This window comes from Prosopis cineraria, unplaced genomic scaffold (genome assembly GCF_029017545.1).
Source record: "Prosopis cineraria cultivar Desert tree isolate PC_DT_omini unplaced genomic scaffold, ASM2901754v1 PC7, whole genome shotgun sequence".
NCBI lineage: Eukaryota > Viridiplantae > Streptophyta > Magnoliopsida > Fabales > Fabaceae > Prosopis > Prosopis cineraria.
In genome coordinates this window covers 31,417,827-31,435,261 of record NW_026555338.1, presented here as the reverse complement: position 1 = coordinate 31,435,261, position 17,435 = coordinate 31,417,827, and positions in this window count along the sequence as shown.

The window sequence follows — 17,435 nt, the reverse complement described above, 5'->3', positions numbered from 1 at the left end:
AGTTTAGCCACTTCAGCATTTAGCTGATTGATTTTTTGTATTAATGAGTATTAATAGATTAAAATAGTATGCAATCTGATTGGAAGACTACATATTGACACAGCAACATATATTGTTTAATTTTAATCTCTCAGTCTCAATTCCTGATCAGGTACAAGCACTTGGATGCCTTAGGAATCAAGTATCTAAATCTAATTCATCCCCTCAACCTTGCTTTCCAAGCTTCCATAAAGATCAGTGTCACCTAAACTAACTGAGCAGAAAATCACAGCAGGAAGCTCTGAAATAGCAGAAAGACAACCATCGAGAAGAAATTGGTGACTCAGCAGGTGAAGAATTTGCGGAATACCTTAGAAAATCCAAAATTTTTTAGACTCCGTATATTATATTATATATATGTAGATGTATTTTAAAATATTACATATAGGTATAAGTAGTAGTAATAATTCCACCTCGATTTAGCCATTATTCATTCATTAAATTTCACATATATATCAATCAATGACTTATCCGCGCGCTCGTGTAAATCTATCATTGGCTGAATTAAAGAGACTAAGAGAGATTCAGAAAGGTATAAAGAAAAAACAGAGGCCTGGAAAGGCAAAGTATTGTTCAACATTCATATTACATCCCACAGACCTTATGAAATCATGCGTGATGATCTCATTATTGAGTGAGGAATGCAAGCAAATAAGGCACCACTTCTCCTGATTAATCATCTCCAAAGCTCAGCTCAACAGCTGAAATACGAGCGTTCTGTTACATGGAAAACTAGGAGCAGGTGTCATTAGAAGATATCTGGGTCATAATTAGGATTCAAGCAAGAGAGACAATATAATAGCCTAAGTGTAACGTGATTTATAGTCTCCAATCTGATTAATGATTACTAGAGAGAAATTATAACTAGTTTTCTTTCATTACTTGTTGGTATTTCAGTATATCCATCATTAGGTCTTGAGAGAACAAGGTTTTTCTCAATAAAAGGCTCAAATAAGTATCACCACAGAAAATCTATGATTTCTTGTTTTTCATAAAGTCCAATTAACAAGGAGAATTGGCCAAAGTTGAAGGCATAGGTCCCATGAATTGGTTGCTCCGCAAATGCAAGTATGGAGGGGGGAAAAAAGAGGACATTTTTGTAATTATTCAAAAAGCCTCGCTATACTTAGATGGCATTTTAACAATTGAAAGGACTTGTGAGGGTCAATGTGACATTCAATATGAAGATGGATAATCGCAAAATAGTTGAAGCGTGTGTGTACGTATGCACGCGCGCATACACGCACATATATATTTTTTACCCACGTTGAGGATGACGAGTATTCCAAATGCAGAATACTGGCCAACCAAGTCATCTTTGGATTCATATATACCATGATGCTCATTTACATGATCATTATCATTATGATAATATCTGGACCATTCAAATAATTTAATCTAAATAATGCAAATTTAAAGTTTTTTAATTTATATTTATTAAAATAAAAAAATTGCAAAAAAAAATTCAATAAATCTGTTTATTACCAACTCAATAGTTTAGATTTAATTTGGATTGTCCAAATTTAATATTAAAATTTTTATAATTTTATAAATTGACTATCTAGATTTATTTCAGATTTAAACTTTTTAATTAATAATTTTTTAAACACATATACTTTAAAAGTACCCGTTTGAATATTATTTAATTTTTTAATTAAGAAAAATTAATCTGCAAATCCTTCTAATTTTCCTTAATTTTGAATAATTTTTCTTTAGTTTATTTTATTTTAATCAAATTTTTATAGTTTAATTGATTAAATATGTTAGTCCCTAAAAGTTAAATTATTAATGAATGGTTGATTTTTTTAAAATAAAAAAATTTTAATTTTTTATAAAAATTAGTTTAATAATTTTAGCCAAAATTTTTATTAGTAAAATTTTATTTTTATTAATTATTTTCTGAAAATTCTATATATATAAAATTTATTTAGAAAAAATAACTTAGTCATGTAAAATTTGAGTTATAAAAATTTTGTAACTAATTCTAAATTTTAATAAACATATAAAAGGTCTTTATTTCATTTTTTTAAAAGAAAAAATTAAATAATTTTCACAACCAAGGACTAACATATATTTAATCAATTAGACTATAAGAACTTAATTAAAATAAAATAAATTATGAGGATCTAATTTAAAATTGAATAAAATTATTATAACTTCTAGATTAATTCAGCCTTTTTAATACTGTATTTATGAAAATATATGTTTAAAAATATTATAAAAAATTAATATAAAATTTAAATTATTCAAAGTATATCTGAATAAATAATTTATAAAAATTATAAAAATATCAATGTTAAATTGGACCATTTAATTTAAATTTATATTATTTTTATTTATGATAAAAAATTGTAAATTTTGTATTTTAATAAATATAAAATCAAACTATAAATTAAAAAATTTTAAATTTAAATAATTTAAATTTAAATCTCATTATTTTGATGAGCACCATCCCTTTTAAGCGCTGAAAAACGGACTGGCAGACCAACCATTTCGATAATAAATTCGTCCACCTCATGTGGGAGTAATTTACCACATGGTCCTCATGTTTTTTTTTTGGAAATTGTCATCTATAAAATATGAAGGCGGGCGTGGATTTTCACAATCTTAAGAACCTTTAAAAGAAGATTGATTCGCCAACGAAGACGTGACGCAATTGGTCAAGAACTTGGCCTTTACTCCACAAGGGCAAAGGTTCAACAATTCCGCTGATTAATGTGAGGCAATCATTGATGGATGGTCTATAATTCTTCCTCAAAATTCTCAAAGAAATTGAGAGGCCTGCGATGATTCTAGTGGGTTACCGGCATCTACCTCATTTAATAAAGAAGATTTATCTATGCAAATTGATCAACTTTACTTCTATTGACTAATAATAAATAATTTTACCCAAAAAATTAGTAATCAATAATTAATGGGCAAAAAATATTGAGAAAATGACAATTAAATTCTAAAGGATCAATTTTATTAAAGGTAAGTCCCAAGATATTCTGAAAAGCCAGTTAAGTCCCTAGGTCCTTGAGTAGCATTTTAATATAATGAAAAATGATTGAAATACCCTTATTTGGCTGATGAAAATTTGAGGTTGCTCCTTCTCTACTCTTCCCTACCTTGTTCATCGTCTCTTCCCTGTCTCATTGCAAGAGAGTAAAGCTCTCTATCGTCTCTTCCCTGGGCTATCCAGTAAAACTGTCTATCATCTCTATTCTAGTCCTGTTTGACGTCTCTTCTCTGCCCTAAGTGATCAGTTGCTTAGGTCATTAATCTGTAATATGTTTTGGTCATTAATCTTTGATGGGTGTGATGCATTTGCCTAACTGAAGAGTCTGATCCTCATCCACATTCACCATTTCGATTATGCAGAAATTGCTTCTTCTTTAATTTTTTCCCTGAGTGTCTTAGCTGAAGGGGGACTATGTAGTTTGTACAAGTGAGGACATGCTTAAATGGATTTTAAGTTCGAAGTTATACATTGTATCCAATTAATTAAGTTTGCAACTTTGTAACTCTGTAATTTATTTTCACAATTTTATTCCCAACTTCTAATATTGAAACGTATTTGTAATGTTCAAGTTATACATTATACCCAATCAATCAAGTTGTCAAGCAACTTAGGTACCCAATTTTGCAACTTTATCGAGACAAATTTGCCACTGCTTGTCAAAATTTTGAGTGGAAGAACCATTGAATTCTTAAGAAAGTTATTATTTTAGGACAACGCTCCAGTAATTTATAATTTAGACACCAGATTTTACAACTTTCTTACAAATGATTTGCAACTCCTTAAAATTTTGGGTGGAAGAACTGTTGAATTCTTGAACTTGTAAAGTTACCAAATTATTTTAGGACATGACTCCAGTAATTGGCAATTGACATATCAAATTTTACAACTTCATTACAAATAATTTACAACTCCTTCTCAAAATTTTAAGTGAAATAATTTTTAAATTCTTGAACTTACAAAGCTATCAAATTATTTTACGATAACGCTCCAGTAATTTGCAACTGACATACTAAATTTTGCAACTTCCTTACAAATAATTTGCAACTCATTCTCAAAATTTTGGGTGAAATAACTTTTAAATTCTTGAACTTGTAAAGCTATCAAATTATTTCAGGATATGACTCTAGTAATTTGCAACTAACATACTAAATTTTACAACTTTCTTATGAATAATTTGTAACTCATTCTCAAAATTTTGGGTGAAATAACTTTTGAATTCTTAAACTTACAAAGCTACCAAATTATTTTAGGGCATGGCTCCAGTAATTTGCAATTGACATACCAAATTTTGCAATTGCCTTACAAATAATTTACAACCTCTGTTCAAAATTTTAAGACAACACACTTTTAGTGATTACAGAAGATATGAACTGTACATATAAGCTACATGTATTAATTCATCTAATGTATCTGCACATATCAGTTGTCCACATACACAAAAGCATGAATTTGGATTTATAAAAGAGGGGTTGCTATGTACCAAAAAAATCCCCTAATATTACCAATATATATGTACAAAAACCTATATATGTTAACCAAATCTAACTTGATCTAAAACTACTCATATATGTATATCACCCAAATTCAAATTCATGTGGTAACCCATTTACAATAACATCAACTTGAATTGGATTTCTACATCTTCCATGTGCGACCTACTTTATGACAATGAGAACAATGATAAACCTTCTTCTGCTGACATTGAGACTCAATCCTCATACGACAAGGTCTGCCAGCTGATTGAGATGTTCTAGGAGGCAGTAAAAAAGTTTGGCTTATGAGCTTAGATACTGTCAACGCATTTGGCTTTGACATCTCATGGGTCTCAACATGATGCACAGTGCCATTGTATATTTTCTCTTATGAGCTACGAAGATAACATGCATAGTATAATACTATACTTGTAGATTGCTTGTCTACAATCATCATTACTCGCAAAAATCTTCCTAGATCCTACTAGCAAATCCTTCTACTTTGTTGCATTTAGCTCAAGCATTGGTGTTGGGATACTTTGTATTGCATATGATAGAACTTCAAGATCTTGTTTAGCATATGAATTCCTAGCTGAACATCCTGCTCTACATTTCCATTCAAATCATGTTTATTACTACCATTCATATTCATATTAGCATAATATTAGTCATGCAACTATTAAAAAAAACTTACCCATCAATTGAATCACTTGTTGCCTCTATACTTTGCTGTATCTTCCCAATGATATACACATTAGCAAAATTATCATTCAATTTTATTAATCGATTTATCCCTTCATCATCTTTAAAGTTTAAAAGAGCATTACAATCAAACTTTACTATGTACTTCAACTCTATTCTATTTAAATCACAATTCAAGCATGATGAAATCAATCTAACAAGTCCTTCAAGAGACATTTCTTCTTTAATCATTCTTCCATTACAACTCTCCCTATCATAATGTATTGTCCCATGCATATCTTTTACAATATCTCCACCAAAATGAAAATAACAAAAAATTTTCTTGAAACAACTACTTTGCATCGTACCCAATAATATCAACCTACAATAAACAAATAAAATATAATAATATATCACTTAAAAACAAGTTACTTTTGACATAAGTGATTTTTGCATCAATGAAATAGTGACAACATTCCATCTTAAGATATGGACACTCAATGATAAATTTTTACACTTTCAGTTGCAAAATGTTGAATCTTTATGCCAAATCTTTAGAAACGTGAAATAAAAAAATCTTTCATGTTCAGTTGCAAAAATCGTTCCATCTTTTCCCCTACGAGTCATTTTACAAGAAATCAGACCTTAATGGAGTAAACTTTATTGTTCAGATGTAGGGATTTAAAAAAAAAAAGACACACCTGTCTAAATGCACCAGCACAACTTCTTAAGCTTCTTTGAGTCAATAATTAAGGCAACTCCACCTCTTTCAAGCACAACTCTGTTTTAGGAATGGTATTCTTCAATGTGCAACCCTACTACTTACATGCAGCTCTCATTAATGGCGGGAAAGAGACAAATCGGGAGGAAAATGCTGGAGCTAATGAGTGTATATGTTATATTCAATCATAGGGGCATTTTTATCATTTCCTTCGTAAGTCTAATTTGTGAAAAATAACATGGGACTTAACTGGCCTTTCAGAATGTCTTGGGACTTACCTTAAATAAAATTGATCCTTTAGGACTTTATTGTCATTTTTCCAAAAATATTTAATCAATGACGTAAAGAAATACTCTTTTTGGCAAAATAAATAAATAAATAAATACTCTTCTGATAACTAATGTTCTACAAAATAATGCTTTCTTCACCCTAACAAAAATGATTATGATTTTCCAAAGTCTTAAGCTTCGAGCTGAGATAATGAAGTTCAATTTGATTGGGTGAACATATTAAAAAAAACTTGTCATTGTAAGCATGCATATTTATTTACCTTCACAGTGACACAATTGTTATTTTGATGAGTTCTTTATTGGACCCTTCATATATCGCATAGTCTCAACAGCCACAACAATGCTACATTTATATGTGTCTAATTAACGGGAATACAATGAAGGCAAGGACGAAGTAATGGGATGAATATTTCAATATACCTTCCTTAATTTCTGATCATAAGAAGACTAGAAACTGGCCATCTTTCATTATTGTAACTCTAGGTTCACCATCAGTTACATGGCATGATCAAAATGTCATGAAATAAAAAGCATTTTCTTTTATATAGGCTCTACCTATACAAATAACTTGCTAAAATTAACTCCCTCTAATAATATATAATAGCAAAAGGAAGGGTTGAAATAAAGAATGATAATGATAGCCAAGAAAAAGCACTCAAAAAGCTCCTGCAAAAGTACATAAGAAGGCAAGTTGGAAGTTCTCATCTTCCAAATGATCAGGTTGCTTGTTTCTTCCTTTTAATTTATCATCAGATGAGCAATTTTTTCGTAGAGGAGGGCCGTACAGAAAAGGATTCCTTTCATAACTACTTGATCCAAAAGTTGAAAGTTGATATTTCATGTCAGGAGTCATTCCAGATATATTATTATGAGCCACAGAAAAGATAGACAAGCCATGAAGTTGTGTTAATTGTGCTAGCTAGAATCTGGTAGTCAATTTGTTGTGTGAAAGATCCAAATTTTCTATCTGCTTGAGGTTGGAAAACGTATTGGGAATAGGTCCTTTCATATCATTACTTGACAAATTTTAGGCATGAATGGTGCTTAAGCATTTATTTTGTGAAGGAACTTTACTTGTCAATTAACTTCACGAGAGATCCAAACTCGAAATCAAATTTAAAATAACTAACAATTTAAAATTTTAAGAAATTATTATAACATATTTTAAAATAAAAGGCCAGACCTTTTCGAAACGTGTTTAACATAAACACTAAAGAGTGTATAATATTTTAAAATTATTTATTTCTAATCTTTTGGAGTGCTTTTAAAAGAAAGAGCTCCGAAAAATCTAACATTTTGGAACATTTTTTTCAAGCGCTCTAGTATATTTCATCTTTTTTTTAGAGTGCTTTTTTTGTAAGCACTTTGATATGGGTGTTTCTATAAGCCTTTTTTTTTTTGCAGTAGTATTGCTATTACCTTAATTCAATGCTAGTCCTTAATCTCTAATATGTTGTGTACCAAGTGGGGCATAAAAGTTTTAAGATGCAACTAACCTAAATTTTCTCATAAAAAAACAAGAAGAAGAAGAAGCTTTTGGACCCATGCATGCTTGGAGCAAATATGAAAGTTCCTAGACTTAGGGCATGTTGAGATTGGCATTGGGTTGACCCAAGTCAAATTTTGAGGGAGTTAAAAGCTAGTTGGGATAAATTCTTTTATGTTTGGAATTCTTTTACACTCAACCACATTTAAGACTATAACTTAATTAGGATGTATCTATATATCTTCTCCTATGAAAACATAATCTAAGGTGACAGTCCAATTCTTTAGGATGAGGTCTCTAATCTTTTGGATGATCTAAAAGAGCAGGTGATCATGTGAATGTTACATAAAAAATTGATTGCTTAAGATGAATTGCAAAAAACATTGATCACTAGGGGGTGTTATCGTGCCAATATATAGAATAAGGCAATCCAAAATACCAGAGTGTAATTCAGCTGCCATGACTTGGGCAAGTTAAAATACACAGCACCATTGTCTTAATAAGGTAAATTGAAGACTTGAAAGTTGAGACAACTTAACATGGGGGCAGTGGCTAGTGATCCCAAGACTACTACATGGGTAAAACTAAATCAAAAGACGACATGGCAATAATCTTTCCAATCCACACCATTATATTCTCTCTTTGTCATTTTTCTGATCTATTTATGAGAACACGTCCTGTGCAAACAAAGACCCCAAAAGAAGGAAGAAGAAAAAAAATGCAAGAGAAGAGACTTCACAAAATTCTTCAAACCTCAAATCTCAACCTTCATAGATTACTACTTCGAGTCTTTAATCACATCTCATGGGATCTTTTTCTCTTAGGAAGTGTTTTCTTTTTAATTAGTTTTGGTATAAATTTGTGGGTAGGTCCATATCCCTTTTCAAGTTTTATCCCTGCAAGCGTCTAAGCTAATGCACTAAAATAACTATATATTTGATTATTTATTGGACCATCCATTATATATTAATGGTTGCATTTATGCATTATATGTGTGTTTCAGAAATTATTTTACAACATGAGGTACATCTAAATGATAAGCCAAATATTTTAGCATGATTTCTGCTCAGATAATTTTATAAAAAAAACCGTCCATCTGTGGATCATTATTGTAATTTTAGAGTTCACCATCAGCTACATAAGCACATGACCATAATCTCAAAGTAAAGGTTCTTTTCTTAGCTCTACCCAAGCAAATATCTTATTAAATTTCTTTCAAATGGCCAGTAACAGCGAAAGTAAAAGTTGAAATAAAGAAAGATGATGACACCAATAAAAGCAACAACAAATGATCCGGCAGAACTCCATAAGAAGTGGTCTCGAAAGTCGTCGTCTTTTTTCACATGAGAAGGTTGTATGTTTCTCCCTGGTGAAGAGCAGCTATGCTGCAAAGGTGGACCACAAAGAAGAGGATTTCCTTCGTAACTGCTTGGTTTAAAAGTTGAAAATTGGTTTTTCATGTCAGGCATCATCCCAGATAGATTATTGTGAGCCACGGAGAAAATAGACAAGTAGTACAACTTTGTTAGCTGTATAGGAATGTGACCTGTCAAGTTGTTGTGTGAAAGATCTAAGCTTTCTATCTACTTAAGATTGGAAAAGGTTTCTGAAATAGGTCCAATCAAATGGTTGTTTGACAAATTTAGAGTATGAATAGTTCTCAAGTAACCAATTTGCAACAGGATTTCACTTGTCAACTGATTATTTGAGAGATCTAAACCAGACATGTAATCCAACATACTTCCTTGATAAGATTCATGCCTTCCCTTTGACATGAAATCTACTTCTTGGTCTCTGTACAATGTAACATCTTGTTTGACTTCTTGTATTCCAACTTCACCTGTGAAAGGGTTAAATATAGGATGAGGCTCTTGTAGTCCAGGACACGATAAAATTTCCTATTTTGGTTTCCTCAGGTATGCCCCTCCTTCCAAATGTGATGTTGTTCAAACAATAAGGTATGCTGCCAGAAAGCTTATTATGAGAAAGATCTAATATGCTTATATTCTTGAGCTTGCATAAATCAATAGGAATAAAACCTTCAAGTTTGTTTTCTTTTAAGATGAGGACTCTTATATTTAGAAATGATCTAAGTAGTCCTGGAACTTGTCCTGAAAATTTGTTCTTCATCAAATCCAAAATCAACAAGGGGGAATTGGCCAGAGTAGAAGGCAAAGGTCCCATGATTTTGTTGTTTGCCAAATGCAAATACTTCAACAAGGGCATATTAAGACAGTTAGGAAAAGAGCCATTGATCTTATTCTGAGAAAGGTCTAGATATGTAAGTTCAGTTAAGTTGCAAAAGCTTTCTGGCAGTGAACCTGTTAACGAATTCTTCGACAAAATGAGGTAACTCATATGTTGAAAATCTCCAATCGACCAAGGTATTTCGCCAAATAGTTGGTTGGAACTTAAATCCATCATTCTCTAATTTGTACTACTAATTATCCTACTTGGAAGTTTCCTTTGAAGTTATTGTTGTTGAGACCCAGAAACATCAAATATGTGAAATTTGATCTTATCGGCAGAAAGGGGCCACTTAGGTTGTTGTTTGACAACTTCAAGAACCTCATCTCATTGTTACCTTGACCGAATTCTTGGGGCAAGTATCTAGATAAATTAGTATTTGACAAATCAAGATCATTCAGGTGTCTCATTTCACCTATAGAAGCTGGAAGGCAACCTCGTAATGAACTCGAAGACATGCCCAGAGAAATCAAGTTGGGAAAAACAAAGCCAATCTGAGGAGGAAGTTCATCTCTAATGGGGTTATGGGAAACATCAAAGAATTGCATTTGAAGCAATTTTGAGGTGGAATTGAGTTTAAAGGGACCGGTGAACAAGTTGTGGGACAGATTGCAATTATTTAATTCTGTGTTATTTGTCAAAAGCCAGTTTGGGAAAGTTCCTGAAATGTTCAAGTGGATAAGATGTACATCTAGCAAGTCATATTGATGAAGAAGAAAGGTAGGCAATCTATTATTGCTTTCTTCATTCAAGTGCAGTTCTCAAAAGCCTCAATTGGAAGGAAGGGATAAACGAAGGGTTCTCGGTTTCAAGCTTGAGATTGATGTTAGAGCATTCAATGCAAAATATTTTAAGGTTGGAGTGGTTGGCAAGCAAAGAGAGTGAAATTGAGCCATTGAAAAAGTCGTCGGAAAGAGAAATTTCTATTAGGGACCTCAAAGAATGAAGGAGTGAGGAAGGAAAGGTTCCTTCAAAGCCATTATTTTGTAGATTAAGTACGTGAAGAGACGTCAAATTGCTAAGACATGCAGGAAGTTGCCCCTCAAATTTGTTGACAGAAAGATCCAATACTACAAGAGTATTCAGATTACACAAACCTCCTACAACATAAATATGAATTTTTTTATCAAAATTGTTTAAGGTCTAACAAATGAATTTCAATTAAAATCAGGGCCAAAAAAAGAGTCTGAACATATAAACTAAAGGATATATAATTTGTATGCAAGATAATTACGTTCTAAAACAACAATAAATGAATGAATGAATGAATGAATAGATAAAGATGCATACAGAAAAATAAAGAAATATTTTTATTTAAATATTACTTTTTTTTGGCCTATGGATGAAAACGAAACCTATACGTTTGTGTCAGTAAAGCTCGATCTTACATATGCATGAGAAGAACATGTGATAGCTTGTAAATTAAAATTTTTATCAACAAAATAGTCCTATAGGATACTTTCTATTACAAACGCTATACACATAGAAAATTACTTGTATACATACCTTGTTTAGGCAGTGAGTCCATTCATGTTATTGTGGCTTAATGATAAGAAGGTGAGGGAAGTAAGAGACATAATAGATTCTGGAAGACTGCCCTCCAAGAAATTAAAACTAAGCCGCAGAATCTTCAAATTGCGTGAATGAGAAAGTTCTGTCAAATGCCAAATAGAAAGGCACAATAAGCCAGTGGCTATATAATTATTGATTAGTAGAAGCTATTTGCATGCAGTATTTATTTATATAAAATAATCTAAATAATGAATAGGGGCGATATTAGTTTGTATATATTGTCAAAATTTATTGATTATTAACCAGTTTAGTCATGTATTATGTAAACAGACATTTTAATTTATTCGACTCTCAATATTCTCAAGAATCTCTAAAGTTTGACTGATTTTTATATTCTTTGAATAAAGAGACAAGTAAAATTTTCAGTGGAATGACTATATAGAGGCAAATAGATGAGTTATTAATTAGTAAATCTATAATATCAATTGATGACTTCTGAATGAGATCAAGTAAAAAAAGACTTTAAAGTTGAGTATATTTAAGAGAGAAAAGCTCTGTCTATATATTTCTTTACTTTTTTTATCTTGGCAATCCATCACTAAAAATAAATAAATAAAAAAACTTTTGATGAACAATCCAGTAATAATTAAAATATGCCATTTAAAAGAAGTTGGAAGACGGAAATTAAGCACCAAAAGATGGGACTTCCATGAGCTTGTTTTCTGTTAAATTCAACACTTCCAAGTTGGCCAGCATAATATCGCCAAACAGCCCTGCTCAACAAATAAAATGTGATCAGTTACTCCGAGTGTTAATTAATGGCCAGCAAAATTTATAAGAAAATTGACATTATTAATATCATCATTCTCTTCAAAATTTAACTTGAAGTCAAAGTTAAATTTAGCACCCATCAAAATACACTTTTAGTTCTCTAATTTACAAAATGTTTCCACTCATTTAATTCTAACATCATTAGATTCAAATTATGATTTTTTGCCAATAATTGTTATTTTTAAAAAAATTAAACTTAACATGTCAACATTTAAAAAATATTTTATTAACATTTAATCAAACTAACGAGATGTGAAGGTTTAAGGACTAAAATTACTTTATAAAATTAAAAGACTTATATGAAGCTTTATGTGAAGTTAATTGACTGTGCTGTTTTGCCAAGTTAATTACAGTGTGTGTGTGTGTGTGTGTGTGTGTGTGTGTTTGTGTGATACGTGTGTGTGTGTGTGTGTGTGTGTGTGTGTGTCAAGAATGATAAAATAGTTAAGAGAGAGAGACCACCTGACAAATAATTTCCAGACAAATCCAAATGTTGAAGTCGGTGGAAAGGGAGAAAATAAGAAGCATTGAGCGACCATTTGATGTGTCCCAACTCTGGAGGTCTTGTGAAGCCCAGATGAAGCTCTATCACTCTGCGAGTAGAGTTGTCACAGTACACACCCTCCCAAGTGCAGCAATCAGAATGAGAAGAAAGGATATTCCAAGAAGGGAGAGAAGACCCGTTTGGATAATTGAAGGATTCTTTCAGCTTCACAAGAGCTTCTCTCTCTTCTTTCAAGCAGCCCTCTCCTCCTCCTCCACTAAACCCTAATATTAATATCATCACCATCACCACCCACCACACTTGTTCTCTCTCTGAATACACCATTTTCCAGTATGTTGTGCTTCCTTAAATTGCCTCGGTATATTTCTCTATTTCTTCAACTCTATGTTCTCTCAATCTATATATATATATATATATATAGGCAGCAGTAGTAAGGAGAAACTCGAGTTGTGTACTTTGTTCCAAAACAACATCCACAATTACATAGTAAAATGGCAGCGTTGCAATTTGGCATCAATTAATTGATATTGAAGTTTGGTATTCCTTCTCTTCAAAATTATAAAACATTTTTTACTCTTTTAATATTGTTTTAAAAATTGGACCATACTAGACGGTCGGACCTTTGACCAGAGCTCTTAACATCTGGGTTTGGATAAAAAATTATTTTCATGATTGAGTTAAGTTGAATTGTTATTGAGATAGAAAACTAGATTTAAACCATAAATTAGAATGATTTTTAGAAAATTTGCCATTTATGAACATAAATTAAACAAACTTAAACATTTTAAAAATAGAAAATTTTTAAAACTTAGACCCCTATTAAAAGTTAACTTCATTTTTTAATGATTTGAGGCTTTTTTTTAAGGAAAATGTTGATAGCTATTGGTATAAATGTAAATACATTTGAATTCACTTGTAATTGATTCATGATCATATTATGTTATTTTATTAATAACTATACTATAGATTTATTTATTATATATATGATTGTGTATTATGTATTCATGTAACACTATTTTTTATTTAATTATTACATTATCAATTTGATTGTCAATTCAATAAATTATATCATAAAAATGGAGAACTGCTCATGACCTTTTTGATTTAACATTCAAACCGACTTTTAAAATATTATGGTTTTTGAAAATATTTTAATAGTAATTAATTAGATTTTAAAAAAAATATTCTTAATTAATATTTGAAAAATTGCTGGCTGGCCAGCTGGAAGCCTTAGAGGAAGTTCTTTTCTCCTATGTTTAATGAATGAAAGTGTTTTTCACGGAGCACATACAGTCTCCTCTTATGTGCGCAAGTAGTAAGTGTGAATCACATTGATGTTTCAAAACTGTAAATGTAGAGAGCCATTTTTCCTCCACAAAATGAGGCGTACGCAGTGGCGCTCACAGGGTGCTCATCAGGCTTTTGTTTGATTTTCCATCTTCAATTAATCTTTGTCGTTTATTTTAAATTTATTTTTAAGTATTCTTAATATTATGTTATTAAAATAAAAATTTATAAAAAACACAAAAATTTTAATATTAAATACATCTAGATTTAATTTCATTATTTATATTTGAAATATATTTAAATCAAATAATGATTATATTTTAAATTATAATTATTTAATAATATATTTTAATGATTATTTATTAATAGAGGTAAACTCTTATGAGTTTATGATCCGAGTTTGCAATTCAATTTTACATTCTTGTAATGAATTTACTTAAACTTGAGACTTTGATAGCCTTGTCTGTATTGGCCAAATTAATTACAAACAGATTTATTAAAAAATTTTATAAATTTTTTATTTTGATATATGAAATAAAAATAAAAAGTTTTAAATATGGATAAACTAGATTTCATCAGCGGTGATGAATACTCTCTCTGGTCCTATTGATAGGGAAGAAAGTCATCTCATTAATTTTTAAAATAAATTTTTTCTTTTACCCTCTATTAAATGTTGAATAGAGAAAATATATTGTTCAAATACGTTTATTTAGTAGGGACAGATTTGAGAACTTGTTAAATTTTAAGACAAAATTAATAAGTTTTAAAACTTTCCTCAATTCTATAAAATATGTTAAAAGTGATTTATAAATAAGACCAAAGAAATATCATGATATTCATCTTCTACTGAGCATGAAAGACAATCCAAATTTAATATTAAAATTTTTATATTTTTTATAAATTTTTATTTCAATAATACAATATTAAAAATATTTAAAAAATGAATTTAAAACAAACAACAGAGATAAATTGAAAAATGGAATGAATTATTTATATCAGATAAACGTTTGGTGAGAACCCCAGAACGAGAGGATCAGGACATGAGGAACTCTCCCAAGTGCTCTGATTCATGCCAGACATGGACTTCAAGTCGTTTATCACATTAGAAATGGTTCAACGGCACGACATGGTACTAACTTCTCTATTTTTGATGTAATAGCCACGACTATTCAAAATCAGTGCACGCGCTTTGATCTTTAACTAGATTTTTGCCCCGATGCACGGAAAAAAATTTTAAAAATTAATATTGGATAAATAAAAATCATTCTAGTTTATAATTTATTATTTTATATAATAGTTTTATTTCAAAATTTATTATCTTGTGCATATTAAAAATTTGGTTAACAGTTTCTGCCTTATTATTTCTATTTTTTAAATAGTCTGATCTACAATGTCTAGTCTCAAAATACTCCTCTCACTCAATTCAATCCAACAAAAAGGCTATCTATATTCTCTCTCATATAACGTCTTATATGATACCATTTGAATATTGAAGTAATAGCTATTATTATAAACAAACTCAACCAATAGTAAATGGCCATCCCAATTGCCTCTCATTCCAGTACATAGGGCTCTCAATATATCTTTCAAAATTTGTATTGTTCTTTTAATTTGACCATTTGTCTGAGGATGGTATGTCATATTCAACTTCACATTAGTACTCACTGCTCTTTGCAATACTCGCCATAACTTAGATGTAAATCTTGGATCACGATTAGAGATTATGTCCCTTGGCACCTTATGCAGTCTCACAACTTCTTTAATATACATCTATGCCAACTTCTTTAGAGAATCATTGATCCAAATAGCTGAAAAGTGAGCTAATTTGGTTGGTTGATTCACAATCACCCTTATAAAATCATACCCCGACTGACTTCTTGGTAACCCAGATACAAAGTTTATTGAAATATTGTCCCATTTTCACGTTGGGATCTTTAAGGGCTATAAAGTCTTGGTTGGTCTTTGGTGCTTGATTTTGAATTTTTGATCTTCTAACAAGTCAAACAGCGAGATACAAGCTCTATCACATCTCTCTTTATGCTAGGCTATCACCAACGACGCTTTATGTTTTAATATTTCTTCGTAGCTCCAAGATGGATTGTGTATTTGCTACAATAAACTTCACTTAGAATCACTTTTCTCATCTTATTGTCTCTAGGAACCAATGTTTTGAAATTCTGATTAGACATCAAATCGGAAAGAGCAACGGGTTATAGTTTTTATAGTCTAACCAATTAGACCGGCGGTCGAACCGGTGATATAAAAATTAAATAAAAATAAAATTATATGCACAATTATATAAATAAAACATTAATTTGTCAATGGTGCTTGGAATCTCGACCCCAAAAGCTAGATGCTTGGATTGTTGGAGCTAAAAATAGATGCATGTCAGTACAAGCTTGTGATGACTCACAAGCTTTCGATCTTGATGCTAAATGTTAGATCTTTAGAGCTGGAGGCAGATATTGGAGGAGAAGTTAGAGATTGAGTTTAGACCATGAAGGAGAGATTAGAGATTAGAGAAGAGAAGAAAAGAAAGAATTAGTGATTAGAGAAGAGAAATTGTGAATCTAAGCAACTCAGCCTATTTTTTTTAAATTGTTTGGCTTTGAACCGAGTTGACCCGGGTCAGATTTCCGGGTCAAAGCCGATTCTCTCAAAACCGGCCGTTTCAACCCGGGTCAAATGTCATATTGGTTTAATTAGTTAAACTGGACCATTTTGTTTAGCGGGTGATGGTCGGACCGGTTAGACCGCCCGATCTAATCCGGTTTTCACAACATTGCTAGGAATACATCCTGTCCCAATACAATACGAATGTCATCATTGAAACCAAAATCCATAGTCCAATTTGTCTCTATCTCTTCCCAGACTTCCAAAAGATATTCATCTCTTAATTGTGCCATTCTCAACTCCTTTCAAAAGTTATTACAGATTGCCATAGAATAGGTACTAACTAACACTTTCAATAGTACATCTTGTTGTGAATCTAGGAATGATTTCCATTAAACTATATTCCTATACATTAGACAAGCCACATGCAGCGTTTTCCTACTCAATGCATTAGAAACTATATTAGTCTTTCCTAGATAGTATTTCAACTTAAAACTATAGTCTTTAAGAAGTTTCATCCATCTTCTCTATCTCATATTCAATTGTTTCTAATCTACTAGATATTTCAAGCTCTTTTGATAACTGAATACATTGAACAATGTACTACACAAATTGTGACACCAAATTTTCAAAGCAAAAACCATAGCTACAGGCTCTAAATCATGCGATGGATAGTTTTTTTTTCATGGGATCTCAATTGTAATAAGTGACGACCCTTTCATCCTGCATCAATACACCTCTTAAACC